This window comes from Silene latifolia, unplaced genomic scaffold, assembly GCF_048544455.1.
Source record: "Silene latifolia isolate original U9 population unplaced genomic scaffold, ASM4854445v1 scaffold_361, whole genome shotgun sequence".
NCBI lineage: Eukaryota > Viridiplantae > Streptophyta > Magnoliopsida > Caryophyllales > Caryophyllaceae > Silene > Silene latifolia.
The window spans coordinates 10,236-25,504 of NW_027413290.1; the positions used below are offsets into that span (position 1 = coordinate 10,236).

The 15,269-nt window shown below is 37.4% G+C and overlaps 1 non-coding gene across 1 annotated transcript; it reads left to right on the forward strand.

The window, feature by feature from the left end:
* The first annotated feature begins 572 nt into the window (after positions 1-572).
* LOC141639382 (small nucleolar RNA R71) lies at positions 573-679 on the forward strand. The gene has a single exon (XR_012542502.1). It is a non-coding gene; the product is annotated as a small nucleolar RNA R71 (small nucleolar RNA).
* Positions 680-15,269: the final 14,590 nt, after the last annotated feature.

Genomic DNA, 15,269 nt, shown 5'->3' on the forward strand with positions numbered 1-15,269 from the left:
AGGGTGTTTGATTTTGGTTTCTCATGGGTGGTGGAGTGTATGTTGTTTGAGGGTTGTGAACATTTTGGCTTTTGTATGAGAGATTTGGATGGAATTTGGTGTTTTCATTGTAAAAATTGGAATAAGGGGTACCACTCTTGTATGCTTGGAAAGCATTCACTTGTTCATTTGTTCCCCGACATTCACCTTGGTCATGTCCCAAAGTTCCACAATTCTCACATATCCCACTTGGGATTGATGAGGATGCCGCCATGGCATTAACATGATGCTTTGATGATTTTGAGTTTTCTTCAAGTCTAGCCATAGCTTGTTCAAACTTCGAATTGATTATGTCAATGTGAGCACTAAGTTGAGCACCCAATTGAGTAACGGAGTCCACTTCATGCTTTCCTCTTCTAGTAGCCTTGCGAGGTCTACTATATTGTGAGTTATGGACTGCCATTTCCTCAATTTTGTTCCGTGTTTGATTGTCATCAACTTCGGTGAACATTCCATTCGATCCCATATTGAGAATGTTCCTAGAATCTTCATATAAACCATTCCAAAATTGTTGTACCAAAAACCATTCGCTAAGTCCATGGTGAGGACATGAGCGACAAATTCCCTTGAACCGCTCCCAAGCTTCATACAAAGATTCTTCATCCCTTTGCTTAAAACCCATAATTTGAGCTCTTAGCATGTTAGTCTTTTCCGGTGGGTAGAATTTTTTGTAGAAAGCTAGAGCCAACTTCTTCCAAGAATCTATTCCGAGGGTGGCCTTATCAAGGCCCTTCAACCATATGAGAATGAGGGTCTTCACTAGGCATCCCCCCAAATTGGCTCCTCTCAACTAATTGGATGAAGGCGGACTTGGCAATAAAATTTCCGGTTAGATGTTGCGGTGTAGGAGTACCATTTGGTAGATTCTCCTCGATGGGTACGGAGTGTGACGAGAATTTAGGCATTGTAGGTGGATTTTGTGGGGTATTGTGTAATGGGTTCTCCTCTCCTTCTATTGCGAAAGGATTGACGAACTCACTAGTGGGTTGAACAACTTCACTAATACCTCTTAAATTCCTCCTAACAAGTCTCCTATTGTTTGTCAAGGTTCTTTCGATTTCATGGTCAAAAGGTAACAAATCACCTTGTAACCTTCTAGACATGCAAAATATCAAACAACTCGAAAACAATTAGAACAAATCTTGAGGAGTTTTACTTCCCCAAGGCGAAGAAAGACACAACTAATAACAATAAAAAAGGAAATCTAAATCAAACAAACACCGTCCCCGGCAACGGCGCCATTTTTGATCGGGTCCGTTTCGTATTCACAATTAAAGATGTGGTCGTTGGGTCACGGTCGAATCAAAACACAATTTATAGCTTCACAAACAACTCTACAATTAGTAAAGAGGCAAGTAAAGGTCGGATCCCAAGGGACGGGAGTTGAAATGAGATTTCTATTGCAACTAGTGGTGTCTTAGGGGTGTCACAATTTGGGTTGATGTAGAAGGTCACTAAACTAAAATAGCAATGAAAATAAACAAGCAAGATGAATTAAAGGGGTGTAAACAATTGATTAAAAGCACTAGGGTGTCATGGGATCATAGGGGAATCATGGGAATTGATCATACAAACATGTTCTCAAATTATAAGCAATTATTGTTGTGATGGATTGAGTTGGGTTATATCTTACAATCCTAGGAAAGTTTGGGTGGATTGAATCGATTAGATTGTACAACACCTACAAGTCGGCTTAATCTTCCCTACTCAACAACATGCATGGTCTAATGAGACTCGAGTTGGGTTATGTCTTACAAGTCTCATTGAAAATATAGAAGATGATAGTAAATGCAAGGATTCATAGGCTTAGCATTTCATCAAACATAACATGTGCATGAGTTGAGATCAAAACAAGCAAGCAAATAAAACATGAAAGCATATTAATTTAAGCATGAATCATTCCCCATGTTGGTTTCCCCTAATCACCCATTAACCCTAGCTAAGAGACTACTCACTCATTATCATGTTGATCATGCTAGCAAGGTTGTCAATCATACCAACAATATGAAACATGATGAATAAATGAAAGTAATTAACAATAATTAAAAAGGGATTAAGAGAATTATACCTACTAATGATTCCAATAATAAAGCAAAGATAAAAGAAGTACTTGAATGCTTGATTGAGAGGTTGTCAATCTCCCAACAATAACCCAAATAATCTTCAATTACCCAAAATAAAGGATGAACAAAAGAGAGATTAAGGAAATAAAACTTGTATTAGAACTTGATTAATTGTTGATTACAAAACTAAAGAGAGATTTGATTGATATTAACTACTCTAATTATTGATAAGAAGAACATGCTCCTCTAATAAGACTAATGGGGTATTTATAGTGGAAATTAGGGAGGATGCATTAGGGTTAACTAAGGGCTAAACTAGTAATTACACTTTTTAGATTGAGCAAGGAGGAGCCGGTATTTTTCGAAGGAAGGGCTTCTTTCTTCGTAGCTTGGAGAAGAGGAAATCACACTGTGCTGGAATCCGGGCGGAATAAGGTCGGGACGAGTGGATTCTGGCGATGGGGTCCGAGCGGATTCGGGGGAATCCGGGCGGATTGTGGAGGTGGAATCCGAGCGGATTATAGCAAAGCCGCACGGATTGTGCAGCTGTGGGACGGCCGGATTGGGGACAATCCGCACGGATTGTCACTCAGCAAGACATTTTCTTCTTTTCTTCCCTTTTCTTCATAAATTCCTTGGGGATTTCCTTGGGGACTCAAGGATCCTTTCTCAACATTGCTCTTCTACTATAATATGTACAAAGGCCTTCTAATCTTGTCTCTCCTTGATGCTTGGTCATTGAATTCGATCAATTTAGTCTCGTTTTGCCATGAAAATGCAAGATTCTTACTCCTTTCCTACCAAGGGTTCAAAATCTCAAAGAATATGCAAGACAAAGAACTAAAGATAAGAAATGACCCAAATATGCACTAAAAAGCATGGGAACAAGGCTAATTCGGGGGCTAAATATGCGCTAATTATGGTCACATCAGGTGTTACACAAATGACAATTGACAATTGAGATTGCGCATGGTTTTCGACAAAACCATAAGCAAAACACATCAGGATGGTTAAGATACCATTGTGGCTATGTTATTTAAGAAATAGATTTTCAAGAATCGTTCTAGGCAATAAAGAACAATGAGAAATATTTACAACGGAAATTGAGTGCACTTGCAATCATGGGATGTGCAAGAAGGATGAGTCTCGCACACTATGAAAACAGTGGGAGCTATTCTAAGGCTTGAGGGCCTATGTCTAGATTGGATCTAGACACGTACTCAGAAAGTTTTGTAATGCAAATGTATACATTACAAAGGAAAACGAGTATGTAGTAAGGATGAGTAAGGTACAAGAAGTTGATAAAGCCTACTAACCAAAGCCTTCTCATAAGGCTTAACATGATGAGTCATGTCATTTCAATTGGATTGAGATGAATAACTACATACATGATCAAATTGGATTATAAAAATATGAATTAGTAATCAGGTAATGACTATTCATATGTGATAATCACATTTGTCGTTCGAGTTTTTAAAACTGAAAACTCCTTTATACCTTGTTACATCCAAACGGGTTGTAGAGACAATATTGAACCCCGTTAAAGTGAACCTGGATTAACATAGTATTCGCCCATAGTCACTTGTATGAGGTGACATCTCGAAGTGACTAGAGTGTGATGCGATTGATGGCAAGTTCAAATGCCATAGAGTCATGTGAGATGACTAGTCGATCACATAGGCAGACAAGTTAGGTACACTTTGTCGGGCCTTATGACCGCTTATAGAGTTCTGGCAAATTTATATAGCATGGTCGTGGCGAGAGCTACTATAGTATTCTAATGAGTTTATTCTTTTGACTAAAGACTGTTCGCCCAAGGTGGCACAGTTTCAGACTAACTTTGATTTATGTTACTACTGTTAGAAATCTATATCTCTTTATTCAACATATTCATATATGTTATGATTTTAATTTAGTCATGAAATTAAAAGATGATCTTATGCATGCAAACTATAAGTAAAAAGGAAGAAATCTTTATTCTTACATTGATATTTCGGATCAAAGGGCACAAGAGAGTTCTCCTACTCCCTTGTTCTTGAGCTTTCCTTAATTGGATGAACAAGGATTCAAGTAGAGAATCCCTCCCAATGTTTTATACCCAAGATAACAACTTAATAAAATTAATATTATTATTACTAGAACAATATTAATTTTGTATAAAAATTGACCCAAAAATATTATTTGGTCTCTCAATTATTTCGGTTAAGAGAGAGGGAAGAGAAGGAAGATTTTATCTCTCTAAAATTCTAATTTTTAGATGAATGAATGAATAATACACTAAACTCTTTTTGGTAGTGTATATTAGGTAAAAATAAAGAGAAAAACCATTGTGTTCTCCTCTTTGAAAAACCGGGTGGCATGGGGAGGAAGGGACCAATGCATGCACAAGGTGGTCTTCACAAGATTATGTAGGGTTGCATGGCTAGGTTTAGGAGGAAATGATTATGTTTACCACTAACATAATCAACATAATATATTCCTAATCCTCCCCTTAATTTCGGTACATATAGATAAAATAGACTCCATTTTATTTTTGTCAATTTGTCACATGTCACATAAAATTGTTATGTATTTTTAACATATTAAAAATCAACGCATTAATAAAAATACGTCATATACAAAATCGACTTAGTAATTCATAATTACTTGTACCAAAATATTTTACCAATTATAAATCACAACATCTTGTATTTATAATAATTTATTCATTCAAATGCAATTGTTTCTTTAAACAATAATTTCATCTAAGTAATAAAACAATTCGATTACTTAGACCGTATCTTATTTAATCAAATTACAACGAGACACGTAAATATTACTTCCAAAATCGTCCGTCAATTTTAAGTAATTTAATTGGCCCGTATCGTCATACGATCAATTAAATGATCAATTAAGAATGTTACCCTTTAGGTATGACCTAAGGGGATCAACTGGTCACCACCGTCTCACGACAGTAATGTCAAACTCTAGTCAGCCAATCATTACCGATATGTGTGGACCAGTTGACAGTAAAATATTACTTTCCAATTGTATTCTTTAAAATGAGACTTAAACATGTGATCAACAGTTGTGATCGCATTATTGTCGGAGGACACATATTCCAACAATCTCCCACTTGTCCTCGACAAGTGTGCATCACCAATTCTCTTGTCCTATTACTATCTCCCACTCAATGCAAGGTGTCTTTCAGGTCGTACTTGCAAGTGATCATATCGAGAGTGGTTTCCTCGATCTGGAGAATAACTGATTGACCGGATTTATCCATCATGGATTCATTCCAAGCGTGGCCACGCATTTCCAGTTCATTACTCCTCGAGTGGCCCTGAGATATTGTTATAACCGTGACAAGGGGTGGACAATTCCTATCTCACTCATTCCCTTCGACCAGCCACAACCATCATAACCCAAAATATGCCCATTTGACCCCATTTACGAAGGTCGTAGTAACACAAATCAAAGTTAATCTGAAACTGTGCCATCTTAGGCGAATAGTCTTTAGTCAAAAGAATCGACTCATTAGAATACTATAGTAGCTCTCGCCACGACAGGCTATATAAATTTGCCAGAACTCTATAAGCGGTCATAAGACCCGACAAAATGTTCCCAAATGATGCACTATGTGATCGACTAGTCATTCTCATATGACTCCATGGCACTTGAACTTGCCATCAATAGCATCACATTCTAGTCACTTCGAGATGTCACCTCATGTAAGTAACTATGGGCTAATACAATGCTAATCCGTGTTCACTTAAACGGGGTTCAATTGTCTCTACAACCCGTTAGACGTAACAAAGTATAAGGTGAGTTAATAATAACTTCAAACGACAAATGTCGACATCACATTCGGGTAGTCAATACAATATTACAACCTTGTGATGCAAGTCGTAAGTGTGTAAACACTTGTTGATTGCAATAGAAGTTTAACATACCACATGTCCATGTGTTCATACTTCTTATAATCGCATTTTCCTTTTACGTTCATGTTATCTCTCATAGCATGAACTTTACCAAGTACACATATGGGTTCCCAACCTCGGATTGGGTTCTTTATCTTGAAAGAACTTTCCTGTTGATTATCACATAACCAATGAATATGCGGTGAATGATTCAACTTGCACTGATCAAGTACTCCATCCACTCATAATGCACTAGGTAAATGTTTTGCAGAGTCTTGCAACAATTTGTCAAGAAGATTAGCCTAGCACTTCTCACAAGTCCTAGCAAATTAGGAAATACTAGTTTTGAGTAACTTATTACTTCAACTAAGTACTTTTCCAAAATTCTAATTTCTCCTTTTAGCTGAAAAGCTTAGGATTATCATAAATCCTTACGCGTGTTCGGATTTTCTTTAATATGTGCAACCTCTTGACACATAACATAGTGTTCTGTCCAACACTGAAATCGCTCATCGGATTCTCCTCGAGAATACATGACGATTATTTTATGGCTTGCCAATGAATCATCATGCTCTTATACATATGATTTATTATTGGACATGTGCATGATTATTCTAATGGCGGAAACATTAGTAACTTATAATCATGCCATCAACTATACTTAGGTTCAATGAATGACCATGACTGCTTATGGTAATTCCATTTTCATCGATATGAATAACCTACGTTTCTTGTTGATTTGATGCGTATATCTCAATACTTATCCAACATCTCATGATGTGATTGGATTCATCATAGTCCATTTTTCATCCAGAATTGAAAACTCAAATACGTCTTTGTGAAAGAATAGTATTAGCTCGTCATTCCCAATGAGTAATGAGTTATAAACCTTTACAGGATGATTGCTCCCACTAAATTCCATGTCTTCACAAGATAATTTCCAAACTCCCACTTAATTCCAGATGTTTCGTAATTGACTACTCAATTGAAACATTTCAAGAATTGAGATTTGTTGCTTTGCTAAGTTATTGAGATAAAACCATATATGTTCCCATCATATCCTTATCCTTATGGAAAGAGATTTTAATCTCTAACTCATTCATATCATAATGATGAGTAGCAATGTCATTATTTAAATATGAATAATATCTAATACACGTCCTTCAAAATACCCTTTTCGGAAGGAGGTTTAACCTATACATTTTCATAATGAGGTTAAGTAATGACATTAGCGTGGTTAATTCTTAACTTAGCTATTGAGGATATCGGTATATCAATCCTTGCAACTTCTAGTCATAAATCTCATTTATTTTCTAGGATGTAACTTTGATTTATTTAGGCTCTTAAGTAAATATCAATGTTGAAACTATTGGTCAAAATTTATCATAAACTAGTCAAAACTCTTGTTAAGACTTTACATTAGTCATTTTCTTCCAAAACTTTCTTTTTGTCTCCTCGTGTAGTTATCTTGAGAAAATATTCTTTTGATTACTTCACTTGGTCTCTTTTGTCATGTAGATCTATTCGAGACCATAGATCTCATCTATTGGGCATACTATATAAATAGATATACCTTTATTCAAATCATTCTCCCTTGCGTAGATCTCATTTACACAAGTACACAAATTTATCTTGGTGTTGTGTCCTCTATCTTGAGAAAATATTCTTTTGATTAGTTCACTTGGTCTCTTTTGTCATGTAGATCTATTCGAGACCATAGATCTCATCTATTGGGCATACTATATCAATAGATATACCTTTATTCAAATCATTCTCCCTTGCGTAGATCTCATTTACACAAGTACACAAATTTATCTTGGTGTTGTGTCCTCATTTTTCTCCCACTCTATCTTTAGAATAAATACACTAGAGATTCAAAGATAGCATATGAGACACAAATAATGATTTTTGAAGTATAAGGAGAACTATCTCATAGTTTGACTAATTGTTTTAGATTTTGTAAGTGTACTTGGTGATTAACTTTCCTTTAAGAGAGTTCATTAACTCAATATCACTTTGTAAATGATCATACACAAGTCTTTTGCTTGTGGTCATATAATGAATCCCATCATTATAGTTTTCTATTAGATCACTTTAAGTGAATAATCATATGTTTCTATGAGCAAGCGGATAAAGACGAATTTTAGAACAAGGATAAAAACGATAAAACGGGTGACTTGGGTTGCAAACCAAGCCACCATTATCCAAAATACAACCATTATCCAAAATACATTTCCATGTCGAACACGGAAATCAAAAGGTTCTAAAATCCGAAACATAATTAAAATAAGACAATAAAAAGCGAAGCTTCATGGAAGCTATTCCTAGCTTCTCGATGGTTTCTCAAGCTTGCTTTTCTTTTCCCTTGTCCTTGCTTGGTGGAGGCCCTAGTTACAATAAAAAGGGGATACATTATCACAACTTTGTATCACAATACCATAGTTGAAATAGAAACATAAAAGAAATGATAGTCATTTACCTACTGGAGTGATCTTTCCAGTCTTAATATCACCAAGGTATTTGGAACAATTTCTTTTCCAATGTCCGACACCATTACAATAATGGCATTTATCAAGAGGACCCTTCTTGATCTTGGAGGTGCTAGCTTCATAAGTCTTAGCTTTGGTGAAAGTGGGAGCTTGCTTCTTACCCTTCTTCCCATTCTTCTTGAACTTCCCCTTGCTTTTGGTGCTAATGTTAAGCACATCCTTAGGTGGGTTGACATTTAACACCATGTCTCTTTCGGCTTGCACAAGTAACTTGTGCAACTCTTCAAGAGACACGTCCTTGTCTTGCATGTTAAAATTCACCCGGAATTGAACATATGCCTTGACTTTGGATAAGGAGTGTAGAATCCTATCTACAATGAGTTCTTTGGGGATTTAAACCTTTTGAATCTTCAAGGTCTCGACTAGCTCCATTAATTTGAGCACATGAGGGCAAACCTTTTGGCCCTCTTTGAAGTCGAGATCAAAGAATGCCGCGGCCGCCTCATATTGGACGATCCACGGAGTTTGTGAAAACATTGTCACAAGCTTGGAATAGATTTCATTAGCGGTGCCCATTTTAAAGGCTCTCCTTTGGAGATCCGCCTCCATCGCAAAGATCACACGTTTTTCATTGCGGCGGACTCCTTATGGTAAGCCTCATATGCTTCCCTAGTGGCGGCGGTCGACCTAGTATTAGGTTCGGGTGGAGAGGCCTCAATAAGGTAACGAAGCTTGTCGTCACCTTGGGCGGCTAATTTGAGTTGGGCATCCCAATCGGAGAAATTTGACCCATTCTTTTCAAGTTTACAACGATCCATGAAGGATCGGAGCCATGAAGTATTAGCGAGAGGTGTGGCGTTTGGGTTTGGAGTAGCCATTTGTTATGAGAAATAGAAGCGGTCTACAAAACAAAATAGAAGGAGTAAAACAAGTGTCGTTTTCATAATAATACTCGTAAAATTTTTAATTTAAACAAGTTTATTACATTTATCTAGTGACCTCTACCCAACTTTATAAATGATTCCAAGACCCAAATTCATATTAACTTGGGCACGGTGTAGCCGATGAAACCCTTATCAATATAACTCGGTGGATTAACGCTTTAATCGATTCTACTTTTCGAACTCTTGGTCGATAAAATTACATTAACATTTATCTTTAGCCCAAAACCCATCCGACAAGGGCACGGTGTGGCCGATGAAACCCTTGTCAAAAACTTTTGTTGAGTTCAATCCAAATTTCGAATAAATGTGTCCATGATCCAAACCCACATTAACTTGGGCAAGGTGTGGCCGATGAAACCCTCATCAACATGAATTCGGTGGATAGACATTTATCACCCACTTCCCCTACGTAACAAGGTTTGTACCCCGGTGTGGCCGAGTGTACTCCCTCACGAAATAGGTTTTCATGGTTTCTACTTTTTGGTAAGGCTAAGTCTCAATTGATTATTTTAGCGAGAGGTCATGTCAATTTATTATCTATCACGTTTTAAGTGAACTAAAGCGGTGAATCTACGATAATTGTAATTGACACTGTAACACCCCCATACTCCAAGTGCCTTACCAGGACCACTCAGGTATAAGGATGCTACCATCTCGGTTACCCGAGGCATGATAATCATATGACAATGAAGAAACATACTTTATTAAATAAGTTTAAGTGATTACATTACAAAACCAACTGTAAGCAAAATACAACTGTTCTCAAACTATAAACCAACTGAAAGGAACTGTTCTAATAAACACAGCGGAAGACTAAAGACTCTGATATGTGATGACTCCATCCCCAGCTAGATCCCACGCGTATCCAAGATATACACCCAAGCAATCGCTCACCACCCCGAATGGATCACCACAGTTTTTAAAACATTTAAACGGGGTCGATTTACTAATCACACAACTTATATATATATATCAACAAGTAAGATACACAACGCTTAGTCGTCACACATACACACAACTACTCCAATCCCATCAATCTCAATCACTCGATATCCCTTTGGACAGCCACGCTTGATGGGGGACCGCAGCCGTTCCACCTAAGCCCCGCTCATCATACCGAGCGATAACCCTGTCCCATTAATGTGCACATCCCCTTCCGTGGCGGGTTCGACGAAGGGCGAAACTAGGGCGTGAAGTCACTCCCGCAAGTGACCCCACCACCCGAGAACGCATCTCGAGAACCATAGACAACCAATCACCATCACAATCACAATCACAATCATCATATCAAACAACTAATTACAAAGACATCACCAATATCCCATTATGGGACCAATGCGAGTAGGAAATCCTACCTGGAAAGCATAATTATCGACGGTCTCTACAATTTTGTATCAAAAGGCTCTTCTACAAAACCTCCTCCTATCATACAAACATACAAACACTACCGAATTACAATCTACACAAAAACCCCCAAATCCCTAAATTAGGGTTTAACCAAACTTAATTAAACATTATAAAAACTATATTAAAAGCTTACCCTCGACGCAAGGAATCCAACGACACGAAAAACGACAAGAACCGACCGTCTGAACTCCGGGAATTGCTAAGAATGCGATTAGGAAGATGAAGTGGTGGCTTTCTCTCTTAAACAGGGTTTTAGGTTTTGCAAAAGTGATTTAAAACAATGACGATTATGTTTAAATACCTTAATCGCATAATTAACAAAACCCGAGAAAACTCCCCAGTAAATAGGACACTCGATCGAGTACCCAAGGTACTCGATCGAGTACCTCCTTACTCGATCGAGTACTGACTACTCGATCGAGTACCCAGGTCAGAAACTATTTTAAAACGCAACTTACCCTTACTCGACAGAGTAAGGCCTACTCGATAGAGTACCCCAAGACTTATAAATACGGAGTATTACAGTCTTCCCTCCTTAAAAAGAACTTCGTCCCCGAAGTTCAACCCATACTCTAAAACAAACATACTAACTCGACCAAGACACAACAACATAACTAAGAACTCAAAAACTCGACCAAACATAAAACATGAACTCTTAACACCCACTCCACCAACTATGTTTACTTCCTTAACATGACTCACGATATCGCATCCACCACATATATATCTCTCACGACACCCACTTCATACATAACCAACCACCATCCACTAACACTGCTAGCTCCATAATATCATCCACTATCAAATCCAAAATCAAGACACTCCTAGACATCAAACGGAATGTTACATTCTACCACCCTTAAAAGGAACTTCGCCCTCGAAGTTTACTCGGACTCATAACATCATCCTCCAATCACAACATTATATAAAAATTCCCACACTCTGAAGCATCACACTACTACAAGCACGGCCATGGCCTTTTATAAGTATTATCCACAAAACAAATCCCTCCTTTACGCTACGCTAACACTCTACTTCCAATTATATTACAACATGCACCACCATGAAACTCTCTTTTATCGCCTCCTACTCCTCTTAAGATAAATGTTACGTCCTCGTAACTCACTAATACTAAATCCTAGATATATCTTTTCATAATCCTCATCACCATCGCATGTCAAAGATAACCACCTATAATCTAAACACTCGCCATGCACCTACCTAAGGCTCACTTACTTAAACAACTCTCATACTTCACTTCTCTCGTCACACCACCTAACCTATACCACAAAATCCTTAATTTAACCCAAAACTTCACTTGTTTCCTATTACCGCAACATGACACACCTCTCTATATAAACTACATAAAACTCTTACCACCAAAAGCATAACTCACGATCCACACTTGTTACGTACACTCACACTAGATCCTCAAGTTCCTTTCTTTTATTACCGCAAGCCTCATACATAACTTAACACGACACTAATTACTCAACGCCCTACACTCACTGTCTCAACAAAGGATTATGAACCACCTGCATATATCAGATCATTACTACACATGTTCTACGAATCACTTGCCATTACCATGTCCACTAAAGCCTTATCTAGAACAAGATCAAAATTACTGTAACAACCTCTCACAACCGTGTCCCATCAACGGAATATCACTATACCATGACAACAACGAAAACATATTCAACTCTATTTCATATCATACTCTACCTCATTCTTAACTTAACCTGGTAAAGAAAACATCAATAAGCAAGACAACTGTCTACATGTTCAACCAAAACTCACAAAGAACAACTAGCAACAAAACAACAATCTATGTATAACCGGTATGCACTTTCAAAGAAAACTCGTATCATAATCATCCCGCCTACTCCACCACAACCGGTGACGGCATCACAACACCGCCACCAACAGCCACACCGTAGTGCGAAAATACCCGCATCACAACACTAAATATCGAACCCGGATCACCACCCGAGGCACCACAACCACATCGATAGACATCACAACTACATACAATTCCATAAATACTGACTCGGAAATAACATTTCGGACAAGAAAACTTACTCAAATCCACTTTACTCAATCACAACGCAACATATTATATGGATAAACAGATAAGCATCTCATGAACATCATCTCTACCATTTCACGGAATACACGTGTGTTATTAATACACATAAAATTATAACTAGCCATGTCAAATTAATCAAATTATTACCTTTTTGGATATCATTCAATTAGACTACCGTGTCCAACATATATATTACAGAACATTCATAAAACAGCTTTATAATTATCATACCATACCACATCTTGTGAGGTCAGAACCTCACACAAACATTTACACATATCATAGACCCGTAATCACAACCAACTAGTCAATCCTGACCACGTAAGTTACCACTCAACAAAGGTTACCCGTTGTCCGAGCTTAACTCGCATGCCCTCATCACATTCTTCCATTCGCATCACCAAAGACCTTCCGCCATACATAACCATACCGCTAACACTCATTATGAGAAACCACCTCCTAAGACTATGTCTTATACTTCCTGACAACCATACTTTTATCAATTCAGTCTTTACAAAATCAGCCTCTTTAGAATTGCCACTTTTCTAATATACCCTTACCCTTAACCACTAGTCAAAGACCATAACACTACCAGTTTGTCCAGGACATCAAACCTCTTCACTCATCTCTAAACATCATGATTTCTTTTCTATCTTTGGTTAACATCCCAAACAACGAACATCGAATCCATGAACAAAATTACCTCAACATTCTTCCCAATATTTTCCTTAATTGAATCATCATCCATTTCTCCACCAAAATCTCATATCATGTAGATATTTTACTAACTTCTTACTTTCCTTAATTTCTCGAAACTCATTATTAAACATGTTGTCATTACAAGCTCCCATATAACCATTAACTAACATCCTCATGATAATATCACACATTTCGATGATTCCTTACCTTTATATCACATAACTCCGGTGAATATTTTCCTCAGCTTACTTTTATCCTTCTTTTCTCTTTACACTCAATAATACCAATTAATAGTTCAACTCCTTATTCCTTCTAGCTAACTCTTTAGAAATCCAGTTACCCCTTCGTTGCTTCAAAACTCAAATTCCATTACTTTCTACCGACATCGTCCCACTCTTTCTTACCATGGACCTTCTCTTATTATGCTATCACTCACACTTGCCACTAATCTATCCATAGAATCAACGTTTAATGTTCAAACAATTCGCATCTCCTTTTTACATCTCTAGAAATCATAATTCATTTAATACCGTTAATTACCCAAGGAAATCACACTGTAGTTTCGTCTCTCGATAACACAAATTTCCAAACTCGATCACTACCTCGCAAATCCACGTCGCGACATGTCCCATTAAGTTCGCTATATACCACTATTTCCAAACAACCTTTCATTACATATGTTCTTACTCAAAACTATTTCTAACCATCTCCCTCCATAATTTATTATACATCCAAGTTCTTTTATCCACGTCCTTTCTTTCAATCTTTTCATTCTCACGTTCCTTAAACTTACATCATGCCTTGCCCACATTCACTTACATTTTCATTACTCAACATACAATCATGTCACTCATCTCGTCTCACACAACATGCTGCTCGCCTCAATTAAGTCTTACTAATATAAACACATATAAATCATGTCCTCCCCACCGAACTCATACTCATCATAGGTGCCACTCTTTACACCACAAAATTGGGTAACTTACGCGTCAAGACCAACATACATGTAAAACAATGCATAAAGAAGCAAAATAACGCCTTTGAATTAAACATAATATGCAACAAGTCAAAAGATAAGCATATGACCCAAAATAGGGGTCACTAGATCGAGTAAGGGACTTACTCGATCGAGTAGGTGAAGATCAGAAGCACGTAAACAAATCACCAGGGCTACTCGATCGAGTAACTAACGTACTCGATCGAGTGCCCCCCTTACTCGATCGAGTACCAAGGATACTCGATCGAGTACCCTAATCTCAGACTGTATCCCGATTTCGTAAAGATCCCATAACTCACTCATTTTCTTGGTCGTTTGGGCGTGTGACCTATCGTTAGAATCGTAAAAGAACAAGCTATCACCTCCAATTGGAATCACATTAAAATCATTTACACATCTCAAGTTATAACAGTTTAAAGACAACTTTGCAATGTAGCGACGACATAATTATTTGATTTTTACTTCCAAACAACTACTAAACAACAAAGTCAAGTTAAGCGAAAACAACCCAATACTCATGAAACCATTAGCCCCAATCACATATTATTATTTTCAAAACAAAGCAACAACATTCATCATGCACTACCCACATGCTTTTATTCTATAGCCTTTCGTAAGACAAATCATACTCCTACATTACAAA